Below are 13,618 nucleotides of genomic sequence, written 5' to 3' on the forward strand. Positions count from 1 at the left end.
TGTGTGTGTGTGTGTGTGTGTGTGTGTGTGTGTGTGTGTGTGTGTGTTTATGGGGAATATGAGAAAGAGAGAGAGAGAGAGAGAGAGAGATAGTTCTCACTCTCTCTTTCTCTTCTTATAAAGCTACCAAACCCATCAGATTATGACCCTTCTCTTATGACCTCATTTGAACTTAATTACCTCCTAAGAAGCCTATCTCCAAATAGAGTTACACTGGAGGTTAGGGCTTCAACATATGAATTTTGAGAAGACAAAATTCCATCCATAGCCAGGTTTTTTTTTTTCATTACTAACTCAGTCACTTTGTTATAGTTCTGTTCAGATTTTCTATTTATTCTTCAGTCGTTTTTGGTAGTTTGTGTCTTTGTAGGAATTTGTCTATTTCATCTAAGTTATGTATTTTTTGGGCATACAGTTGTTCATAGTATTCCATTATAACCCTTTTTATTTGTGTAAGACTGGTAGTAACGTCCCCTCTTTCATGTCTGATTCGAATAATTTTAGTTTCTCTCTCTCTCTCGTCTGTCTAGTAAAATGTCTGTCAGTACTTTTGGTGTTTGTAAAGGACCAACTTTAGGATTTACTGATATTTTTCTATTGTTTTTCTATTCTCTATAACATTTATTTCCTATCTAATCTTTATTATTTTCTTCCTCTGTTGGGCAGGGGTTAGTTTGCTCTTCTTTTTCCAGTTTCCTAAGGTGGAAATTTAGATTATTGATTTGCGTTCTTTATTTTTTTAAATATAGATTTGTATAGCTAAAAGTTTCCCTCTAAGCACTGCTTTAGCTTCATTTTGTGCTATAGACCGAATATTTCTGTCCTCTCAAAATGTATATGTTGAAATCCTAACTGTCAGTGTGATGGTATTTAGCATGTGGGACCTTTGGGAGGTGATTAGATCATGAGGGTGGAGCCCTCAATAATGCTATTAGTGTCCTTGTAAAAGAAACCCCAGAGAGGATATCTTATAAGTTTTGTCCTTTTTTTTCATGCATCTCAAAGATTTTTTCTCATTTCTCTTATGATTTATTCTTTGGTACATTGGTTATTTGGAACCATGTTACTTAATTTGCACATATTTATGTGTTTCCCAAAGTTCTTTCTGTAAATTTCATTCTATTGTGGTTATAGAATATGCTATGTATGATTTCTATACTTTTAAATTTATTGAGACTTTTTATATCATAACATTATGATCTGTCCTGGTGAATGTTCCATGTGCACTTGAGATAAACCTGTATTCTTCTGTTGCTCTATGGAGTGTTCTGTAAGATGTATAGCTGGCATATAGTATTATTCAAGTCTTCTATGGTCTTGTTGCTCTTCTTTCTAGTTGTTCTATATGGAATTGCAAGTGGATCACTGAAATCTCCAACAGGTATTGTTGAAATGTCTATTTCTTCAATTCTATCAGTTTTTGCTTCATGTATTTTTGGGACTTCATTTTTAGTGCATATATGTTTATAATAATTATATCTTCTTGATAGATTAACTCTTTTTTATCATTATAAAATATTTGTCTTTAGTAACAATTTTCGTCTCCTCTTGTTTGTTTGATATTAACATAGCCACTCCAGCTCTCTTTTGCTTGCTCTTTGTATGGTGTATCTTTTTCATCACTTTACTCTCAACTTATTTGTGTTTTTGGACAAAGAATACATCTCTTATAAACAGCACATAGTTGCATTATGTTTCTCTTTATCCATTCTGTAATCTCTGCCTTTGATTGAAGTGTTTTAATCATTTGCATTCAATGTAAGTATGGATAAGGTAGGATTTACATCTGTCATTTTGCAATTTTTTTCTTAAGTGTCTTGTGTGTGTTTTTGTGGATCTAGTCTTCCATTACTGTCTTCTTTTATATTAAACATATATTTTTCAGTGTACTATTTTAATTCCTTTGTAATCACTTTTACTATAGTTTTGGGCTATTTTCTTACTTTTTTTCCCTGGGGATTATAGTTCCATCTTACCTTAAAACAATGTATTACAGGTTAATATCTACATAACTTTAATAGTATACAAAAATGTTACTCCTGTAGAGACTAGAGCTCCAACTCTGTTCTGCCCCTTCCATTGGCTGCCAGGCTTCTGGTTTCACTGTGATAATAGGCTGTTGGTTTTCACGCTACTGTGGAACTAGGAAGGGGGTATGGCAATAGGGCAAGTTAAAATGTGACAGAGGGGGAGCTTCCCTGCTGGCGAAGTGGTTGAGAGTCCGCCTGCCGATGCAGGGGACACGGGTTCGTGCCCCGGTCCGGGAAGGTCTCACATGCCATGGAGCGGCTAGGCCCATGAGCCATGGCTGCTGAGCCTGCACGTCTGGAGCCTGTGCTCTGCAATGGGAGAGGCCACAACAGTGAGAGGCCTGAGTACCGCAAAAAAAAAAAAAAAAAAAAAAGTAAAAAAATAATGTGACAGAGGGGAGCTTCAAGATGGCAGAAGAGTAAGATGCGGAGATCACCTTCCTCCCCACAAAAACATCAGAAATACATCTACACGTGGAACAGCTCCTACAGAACACCTACTGAATGCTGGCAGAAGACCTCAGTCCTCCCAAAAGGCAAGAAATTCCCCACATACCTGGGTAGAGTAAAAGAAAAGAGAAGAAACAGAGACAAAGAACAGGGATGGGACCTGAACCAGTGGGAGGGAGCTGTGAAGGAGGAAAGGTTTCCACACACTAGAAACCCCTTCGCAGGCGGAGACTGCTGCTGGTGTAGGGGTGGGGAGATTCGGAGCCACAGAGGAGAGCACAGCAACAGGGGTGCGGAGGGAAAAGCAGAGGGATTCTCGCACAGAGGATCAGTGCCAACCAGCACTCACCAGCCTGAGAGGCTTCTCTGCTCACCCGCAGGGACGGGTGGGGGCTGGGAGCTGAGGCTCTGGCTTCGGTCGAGAGGACTGTTGTTGGCTGCGTCAACACAGCCTGAAGGGGGCTACTGCACTGCAGCTGGCCGGGAGGGAGTCTGGGAAAAAGTCTGGAGGTGCCGAAGAGACAAGAGAATTTTTCTTGCCTCTTTGTTTCCTGGTGCATGAGGAGAGGGGATTAAGAGTGCCGTATAAAGGAGCTCCAGAGAGGGTCGTGAGCCATGGCTATCAGCGCGGACACCAGAGATGAGCATGAGACACTAAGGCTGCTGCTGCAGCCACCAAGAAGCCTGTGTGCAAGCACAGGTCACTATCCACACTACTCCTCCCAGGAGCCTGTGCAGCCCGCCACTGCCAGGGTCCCGTGATCCAGGAACAACTTCCCCGGGAGAATGCACGGTGCACCTCAGGATGGTGCAATGTCACGTAAGCCCCTGCCACCGCAGGCTCACCTCGCAACCATACCCCTCCCTCCCCCAGGACTGAGTGAGCCAGAGCCCACGAAGCAGCTGCTCCTGTAACCCCGTCCTGTCTGAGCGAAGAACAGATGCCCTCAGGCGACCTACAGGCAGAGGCGGGTCCAAATCCAAAGCTGAAACCCAGGAGCTGTGAGATAAAAGAAGAGAAAGGGAAATTTCTCCCAGCAGCCTCAGGAGGAGCGGATTAAATCTCCACAATCAACTTGATGTACCCTGCATCTGTAGAATACCTGAAGAGACAACGAATCATCCCAAATTGAGGAGGTGGACTTTGGGAGCAACAATATATATATTTTTTCCCTTTTTCCCTTTTTGTGAGTGTGTATGTATATACATCTGTGTGTGACATTGTCTGTATAGCTTTGCTTTTATCATTTGTCCTAGGGTTCTGTCTGTCCATTTTTAAATTACTTAAAAGAATTTTTTCTTAATAATAATTTTTTATTTTAATAATTTTATTTTACTTTATTTTATTTTATCTTCCTCTTCCTTTCTTTCTTTCCTCCTTTTCTCCCTTTTATTCTGAGCCGTGTGGAGGACAGGCTCTTGGTGCTCCAGCCAGGCATCAGGGCTGTGCAACTGAGGTGGGAGAACCAAGTTCAGGACACTGGTCCATAAGAGACCTCCCAGCTCCACGTAATATCAAATGGTGAATATATCCCAGAGATCTCAATCTCAATGCCAAGACCCAGCTCCACTCGATGACCAGCAAGCTACAGTACAGGAAACACTATGCCAAACAACTAGCAAGACAGGAACACAACCCCATCCATTAGCAGAGAGGCTGCCTAAAATCAGAATAAGGCCACAGACACCTCAAAACACACCACCAGACATGGAACTGCCCACCAGAAAGACAAGATGCAGCCTCATCCACCAGAATACAGGCCCTAGTCCCCTCCACTAGGAAACCTACACGACCCACTGAAATAACCTTAGCCACTGGGGACAGACACCAAAAACAATGGAAACTACGAACCTGAAGCCTACAAAAAGGAGACCCCAAACACAGTAACTTAAGCAAAATGAGAAGACAGAGAAACACACAGCAGATGAAGGAGCAAGACAAAAACCCTCCAGATCTAACAAATGAAGAGGAAATAGGCAGTCTACCTGAAAAAGAATTCAGAGTAATGACAGTAAAGATGATCCAAAATCTTGGAAATAGAATAGAGAAAATACAAGAAATGATTAACAAGGACCTAGAAGAGCTAAAGAGCAAACAAACAGTGATGAACAACACAATAAATGAAATTAAAAATTCTCTAGAAGGGGTCAATAGCAGAATAGCTGAGGCACAAGAACGGATAAGTGACATGGAAGATAAAATAGTGGAAATAACTACTGCAGAGCAGAATAAAGAAAAATGAATGAAAAGAATTGAGGACAGTCTCACAGACCACTGGGACAACAATAACGCACCAACATTCAAATTATAGGGGCCCCAGAAGAAGAAGAGAAAAAGAAGGGGACTGAGAAAATATACGAAGAGATTATAGTTGAAAACTTCCATAATATGGGAAAGGAAATAGTTAATCAAGTCCAGGAAGCACAGAGAGTCCCATACAGGATAAATCCAAGGAGAAAGACACCAAGACACATATTTATCAAACTATCAAAAATGAAATACAAAGAAGAAATATTAAAAGCAGCAAGGGAAAAGAAACAAATAACATACAAGGGAATCCCCATAAGATTAGCAGCTGATCTATCAGCAGAAACTCTGCAAGCCAGAATGGAGTAGCAGGACATATTTAAAGTGATGAAAGAGAAAAGCCTACAACCAAGATTACTCTACCCAGCAAGGATGTCATTCAGATTTGACAGAGAAATTAAAAGCTTTACAGACAAGCAAAAGTTAAGAGAATCCAGCACCACCAAACCAGCTTTACAACAAATGCTAAAAGAACTTCTCTAGGCAGGAAACACAAGAGATGGAAAAGACCTGCAATAACAAATCTAAAACAATTAAGAAAATGGGAATAGGAACATACATATCGATAATTACCTTAAGTGTAAATGGATTAAATGCTCCCACCAGAAGACGTAGACTGGCTGAATGGATACAAAAACAAGACCCATATATATGCTGTCTACAAGAGGCCCACTTCAGACCTAGGGACACATACAGACTGAAAGTGAGGGGATGGAAAAAGATATTCCATACAAATGGAAATCAAAGAAAGCTGGAGTAGCAATTCTCATATCAGACAAAATAGACCTTAAAACAAAGAGTAATACAAGAGACAAAGAAGGACACTACATAATGATCAAGGGATCAATCCAAGAAGAAGATATAACAATTGTAAATATTTATTCACCCAACATAGGAGCACCTCAATACATAAGGAAAATACCAAGAGCCATAAAAGGGGAAATCGACAGTAACACAATCATAGTAGGAGACTTTAACACCCCACTTTCACCAGAGGACAGATCTCCAAAATGAAAATAAAAAAGGAAACACAAGCTTTAAATGATACATTAAACAAGATGGACTTAATTGATATTTATGGGATATTCCATCCCAAAACAACAGAATACACATTTTTCTCAAGTGCTCATGGAACATTCTCCAGGATAGATCATATCTTGGGTCACAAATCAAGCCTTGGTAAATTTAAGAAAATTGAAATTGTATCAAGTATCTTTTCCGACCACAACGCTATGAGACTAGATATCGATTACAGGAAAAAATCTGTAATATATACAAACACATGGAGGCCAAACAACAAACTACTTAATAACCAAGATTTCAGTGAAGAAATCAAAGAGGAAATCAAAAAATACCTAGAAGCAAATGACAATGAAAACACAACAACTCAAAACCTATGGGATGCAGCAAAAGCAGTTCTAAGAGGGAAGTTTATAGCAATACAATCCTACCTTAAGAAACAAGAAACTCCTCAAATAAACAACCTAACCTTACACCTAAAGCAAACAGAGAAACAAGAACAAAAAACCCCAAAGTTAGCAGAAGGAAAGAAATCATAAAGATCCAGTCAGAAATAAATGAAAAAGTAATGAAGGAAATGAGAGCAAAGATCAATAAAACTAAAATCTGGCTCTTTGAGAAGATAAACAAAATTGAAAAACCGTTAGCCAGACTTATCAAGAAAAAAAGGGAGAAGACTCAAATCAATAGAATTAAAAATGAAAAAAGAGAAGTAACAACTGACAGTGCAGAAATACAAAGGATCATGAGAGACTACTACAAGCAACGCTATCCCAATAAAATGGACAACCTGGAAGAAATGGACAAATTCTTAGAAATTCACAACAGTCTGAGAGTGAACCAGGAAGAAATAGAAAATATGAACCGACCAATCACAAGCACTGAAATTGAAACGGTGATTAAATATCTTCCAACAAACAAAAGCCCAGGACCAGATGGCTTCACAGATGAATTCTATCAAACATTTAGAGAAGCGCTAAGACCTATCCTTCTAAAACTTCCAAAATATAGCAGAGGGAGGAACACTCCCAAACTCATTCTACAAGGCTACCATCACTCTGATACCAACACCAGGCAAAGATGTCACAAAGAAAACTAAAGGCCATTATCATGGATGAACGTAGATGCAAAAATCCTCAACAAAACACTAGCAAACAGAACCCAACAGCACACTAAAATGATCATACACTATGATCAAGTGCGGTTTATCCCAGGAATGCAAGGATTCTTCAGTATATTCAAACCAATCAACGTGATACACCATATTAACAAACTGAAGGAGAAAAATCATTCGATCATCTCAATAGATGCAGAGAAAGCTTTCAACAATATTTGACACCCATTTATGATAAAATCCCTCCAGAAATTAGGCATAGAGGGAACTTTCCTCAACATAATAAAGGCCATATATGACAAACCCACAGCCAACATTGTCCTCAATGGTGAAAAACTGAAAGCATTTCCACTAAGATCAGGAACAAGACAAGGTTGCCCACACTCACCACTATTATTCAACATAGTTTTGGAAGTTTTACCCACAGCAGTCAGAGAAGAAAAAGAAATAAAAGGAATCCAAATCGGAAAAGAAGAAGTAAAGCTGTCACTGTTTGCAGATGACATGATAGTATACATAGAGAATCCTAAAGATGCTACCAGAAATCTACAAGAGCTAATCAATGAATTTGGTAAAGTAGCAGGATACAAAATTGATGCACAGAAATTTCTGCCATTCCTATACAGTAATGATGAAAAATCTGAAAGTGAAATGAAGAAAACCCTCCCATTTACCATTGTAACAAAAAGAATAAAATATCTAGGAATAAACCTACCTGAGGAGACAAATGACCTGTATGCAGGAAATTATGACAAAGATGAAAGAAATTAAAGATGATACAAATAGATAGAGAGATATACCATGTTCTTGGATTGGAAGAATCAACATTCTGAAAATGACTCTACTACCCAAAGCTATCTACATATTCAATGCAATCCCTATCAAACTACTACTGGCATTTTTCACAGAACTAGAACGAAAAATTTCCCAATTTGTATGGAAACACAAAAGACCCTAAATGGCAAAAGCAATGTTGAGAAAGAAAGACTGAGCTGGAGGAATCAGGCTCCCTGACTTCAGACTATACTACAAAGCTACAGTAATCAAGACAGTATTGTACTGGCACAAAAACAGAAATATAGATCAATGGAACAGGATAGAAAGCTCAAAGATAAACACACGCACATATGGTCACCTTATCTTTGATAAAGGAGGCAAGAATATGCAGTGGAGAAAAGGCAGCCTCTTCAGTAAGTGTTGCTGGAAAAACTGGATAGCTACATGTAAAAGAATGAAATTAGCACACTCCCTAACACCATACACAAAAATAAACTCAAAATGGGTTAAAGACCTAAATGTAAGGCCAGACACCATCAAACTCTTAGAGGAAAACATAGGCAGAACACTCTATGACATAAATCACAGCAAGATATTTTTTGACCCACCTCCTAGAGAAATGGAAATAAAAACAGAAATAAACAAATGGGACCTAAGGAAACTTAAAAGCTTTTGCACAGCAAAGGAAACCATAAAGCAGACGAGAAGATAACCCTCAGAATGCGAGAAAATATTTGCCAATGAAGAAACTGACACAGGATTAATCTACAAAAAATACAAGCAACACATGCAGCTTAATTTCAAAAAAACAAACAACCCAATCCAAATATGGGCAGAAGGCCTAAATAGACATTTCTCCAAAGAAGATATACATATTGCCCAACAAACCCATGAAAGAATGCTCAACATCATTAATCGTTAGAGAAATTAAAATCAAAACAACAAGGAGATATCATCTCACACTGCTCAGAATGGCCATCATCAAAAAACCTACAAACAGTAAATGCTGGAGAGGGTGTGGAGAAAAGGGTACCTTCTTGCACTGTTGGTGTGAGTGTAAATTGATACAGCCACTATGGAGAACAGTATGGAGCTTCCTTAAAAAACTAAAAATAGAACTACCATATGACCCAGCAATCCCACCACTGGTCATATACTCTGAGAAAACCATAATTCAAAAAGGGTCATGTACCAAAATGTTCATTGCAGCTCTATTTACAATAGCCAGGACATAGAAGCAACCTAAGTGTCCATCAACAGATGAATGGGTAAAGAAGAAGTGGCATATATATACAATGGAATGTTACTCAGCCATCAAAAAGATCGAAACTTAGTTATTTGTAGTGAGGTGGATGGACCTAGAGACTCTCATACAGAGTGAAGTAAGTCAGAAAGAGAAAAACAAATACCGTATGATAACACATATATATGGTATCTAAAAAAAAAAGAAAAGAAAAGAAAAGAAAATTGTCAGAAGAACCTAAGGGCAAGATGAGAATAAAGATGCAGACCTACTAGAGAATGGACTTGAGGATACAGGGAGGGGGAAGGGTAAGCTGGGACAAAGTGAGAGAGTGGCATGGACATATACACACTACCAAATGTAAAATAGATAGCTAGTGGGAAGCAGCCGCATAGCACAGGGAGATCAGCTCGGTGCTTTGTGACCATCTAGAAGGGTGGGGTAGGGAGGGTGGGAGGGAGGGAGACGCAAGAGTGAAGCGATATGGGAACATATGTATATGTATAACTGATTCACTTTGTTATAAAGCAGAAACTAACACAGCATTGTAAAGCAATTATACTCCATTAAAGTTGTTAAAAATATCCTCCCTTACCTTTTACTTCAGATTTCTTCCCAACTTTGCCATCTGTAGTTTAACTTTTACATGGACATACTGATAATATTTAGATAATTTCTCCTTTGTTCTATATAGTTGTCTGTTGTGCTATTTCCTTCCTGCCTACCTGGGGGAAAGGAGAATGGTAGTAGGGAATTCCTGGAACAAGAAGCCTGCAGAGAGATCTAAAAGCGTTCACACAAGTCATTTGCCCTCAACCTAGCCGAGGGAAAGCCTCTCTCCATTTTTCCAGTATGTGTTTGTTTCAGAATGGGTCCTGGGATTCACAGCCAGACTCCCCTCCCTCCTCCATCCCTCCAAATATAAATGTAGCCCCCAGGAAGGCTGGTTCAGAGGACTAGGAGCGGTCCCCTAGGGGCAGCAGCGAGCCCAGTAAGGTGAGGTTTCAGGGTACTGCTCCTTTTGTATGTCAGCCTGGAGCAGGGCTAAGAGATTCAGTTAAACTTGACCCAGTTCCATCCCACTTCCCTGCCAGCAGAGACACATATACACCGAGATGTGACACATCTCATAGAAGTGTGACTCCTTTATACTATTCACCACATACTTTTCACACGTGCTATTGTCATGTCTCAACATGACAACCCCATGCACATTTTTACTCTTATTTTATACATGATGAAATGGAAGTTCAGAGAGTTGAATGTGAGTTGCAGAGTTCAGATATTATTTCCAAGGCCATACGAACCTGATTCCAGGCTCCAGAGCCAGAGGGAGATTGATACTGTACGGTTTTCTGGAGATGCCTGTGAGCCCCTGCTGCTCTCTCCGTATGAGAATTTTTATCCTATGGCATAGATTAGGGGGCTTGGGTCTATGAGAAGGCTCCAGGCTGGGGCTGTGGGTCTGTATCTCTCCTCCTTTCCTCTCTCTTCCCTTGATCAGCCCTGGTTTTGGCTCTTACATGCTGGGGAGGAAAGGAGGATAGAAAAGTTGGAATGGAAAACAATTCAAGGAAGAAAGCTGCAAACTGTCCAAAAATCAGCATTTCTCCACGGGTAAGGAAAATGGAATTGTCTGATTGTTATACAAGGTGGCATTAAAAGTAACATAATTGACTGCAATGTGAAATGCCCTTTTGGAAAATTCCAGATGAGGAATAAAAATGAGGCAGGATCAAATGGATTTAAAATTCCAAAAGGTTAGAAAGTGGAAGGCTTTGTGAAGTGTGTTTCTCTTTCTTTTTATTCTCCTACCAGGACCTTTTCAGCAATATTCCTTTCCAATTAACGCTGAGCAATGAGCGAGACTCCTTTTAAAAGTGCTTCTTATGGTATAGATGGAGTCTCCTGTTTTGTTATGCGAAATTAATGTCTAGGAGATCAGAATGGAATTATAGAGCGAGCCGTGACTCGAATCCATAAGGAGACCTGGATTTAAGCCCTAGCTCTGTCATTAACCTGCGCTGTCAGCCAGGTCAGTTCTCTCTGGGTCACTGTTTTCTTATTTATAAAATGGGAGTGACAGGAAAAGATGTTAAACTAAATGATTTTTAAAATTTTTCTGGTCATAAAATATTTATTAAGGTATGCTTTAGGGGATACAGTGAATATAAAATTTAGGATCACAGAATGAAGCAATTTCAATTCTCTCAAAAGTCAGCCCAGTCTTCAATGCTCCGCAGATGTAAAACAACTGGTGAGACTCACTAAAAGCAGTTTAAGTCCTTTCTGGTTCTACGGACCATGCTCAGCCTCTTTCCTCTCAAGAGTATAGTCTGTTTGTTACAGAACAGGAGGTCTCTTCCAATTCTTCCATTTGGTATGTGATATGAGGAGACATTTCTGCCCCACCTGTCCCCTTCTCCAGCTCCCCCAATTAGGCACCATGTGAATGCCCTGTCCTTGAAACTGAGCAAGTACCTTAGAAGAATGAGGTATATGTGTGCAGGCAAGGAAGGGAGGAAGAATTATGGCATGGTGGGGGAAAGAAAGAATTGAGGGGCAGACAAATGGATTCAAATTCTGGCTCCACCATTTTTCAGCTGTTGTGATTTTAAGCAAGTCGCATAACCTTTCTGAGCCTTACTTTACTTGTCAGAAAACATAGATATCTTCTGCCTTGTGGGATGTTGTAAAGATTAAGCAACAGAAGATATGTGAAAGGGGCTAGGACAGTGTTCACTACTCCACAAATATCACTCATGGTCAAGTCTGATATTCAGTGAGTTCACACTGGTATGGGGTCCATTCTGATTGGTCAGAGCTTGGGCCACAGCAGTTGTGGAATATTTAGAGTATCACTATCTGATGGTTATTATTATTATTACCCAGGATTTCTAGAAGGCCAATCCTCTTAGAAAAACCTAGAAGACTCTCCTTCCTTGGACCTGGAGAGTCATACCTCAGCCAGTGCTCACTCCTTTCCAGGGCAGCTTGTTCAGATACATGTAAACAGCGATTGCTAGGCATGTGTGCTCCTTTGGGCCCTGCAGTTATCAGGCAGTTCCTAACAGTGCCAGGTTGGAGCATGGCAAACCATGGCTGTAGATGGGCTATGAAGAACACCTTGAACAGAGAAGTGGAAAAGACATCTTAAGATTGTGATGAAGACAAGTTATGGAATGGTTTTCCACAGAGGTTTTGGTGAATACGAGAAGTCCTACTTGCTTGCATTTGAGCAAATGCCATGTTCCTTCCATGGAGAGATGGACTGCCATGTTCCTCAAACTTAAGTGTGCATAAGAATCACTTGGGGACCTTGTTAAAATGCAGATTCTGATTCAAATGCCAAGGGTGGAGACTGAGACCCTGCATTTCTAACACACTCTTGGGCACTTTGAGGAACAAGTGGCTAGATGACCTCACTGGAATCATGTGCCTTGAGATGATTACTTCTTCTGGAACAAGGGGCTGACTGCTATGCCCCTCTACTTCAACTAAAAGTCAGAGCCTGGTAGTGAGAATAAAAGGGATAGTGACCTACTCTGGTCAGGGAAGTGGTGGCAGAGTTGCAGAATGAACGGACAGAGGTCCTGTGAGGACCTCTCCTATCCATAGACCCCTCCCCTATCCCGATTTTTGAGGGTCCCAACCAGCGTGGGCTGAAGCAAGGAATTCAGAGAAATGGACTATTTACCATCCCCCTTTCCCCCCTCCCTGGTTAGTTCACTTGTTTCTTCATTCATTCACTAATTCATCTAACCATGTATCTACTAAGTAAACATTTACTAAGTCCCTTGCTCTATGCCTAATCTTGTGATGAGCATATTTATTTAGAAAGGAATCAGATATAATCTCTTGTGATGAGCATATTTATGATGAGCATCTTGTGATGAGCATATTTATTTAGAAAGGAATCAGATATAATCTCATCCCTCAAGGATCTCAGTCTAATGGGAGAGTGACATAAATAAATTGCAATTCAGTGTGATACATTTTATAATAAAATATGAGCAAGGTTAAATAGATTCATGAAGGAGGGATGTTCACCACTTCTGGATATAGGTGGCTGGTTAGAAAGGCTTCATAGTGAAGAGGGTGACACTTAAGATGGGATTTGATATATGAGTATTTGTTATGCACATACAGGAGAATGCATTCCAGGCAGAGGAACCAGCATGCACAAAGGCACATACTAGTGTGTCCTGGCAACTATAAATTGTTGAGTATGGTGTGTATTAGTTAGGATGCTTTCCATTGTAAGTGAATATCCAGCTAAAAGTATCATGAACACATGAACAGTAGTTGGTTTATTATCTCACATGACAAAAAGTCCAAAGGTGGTTCCCAGGTAAGTTCAGTGGTTCAATGCTGTCATCAAGGACCCAGAGGCTTTCTTATCCTTCTTCTCTATCATCCTTGCTTTGTCAACAATATCTCTCTTCTGGATTGCAAGATGGTTATTCTGTCACGTGCAGGCATAGCTACATCCAGTGAAGAACAGGAAGACCACTTCATTCCACTTGTGTCCTTTTAGTAGGCAGGAAAACTTTTCCCTGAAGCTATCCATCAGACACCCCTTCCAGTCCCCTGCCCATGCCCTAAATGCGAGGGAGGGAGGGAAGGTGAGTATATGGAGTTTTCAGACTTTATTGTGGGAGGCTCTTCCACAGGGA

The sequence above is a fragment of the Monodon monoceros genome, unplaced genomic scaffold (assembly GCF_005190385.1).
Source record: "Monodon monoceros isolate NGI ecotype Baffin Bay Population unplaced genomic scaffold, NGI_Narwhal_1 Super_Scaffold_22, whole genome shotgun sequence".
Classification (NCBI taxonomy): Eukaryota; Metazoa; Chordata; class Mammalia; order Artiodactyla; family Monodontidae; genus Monodon; species Monodon monoceros.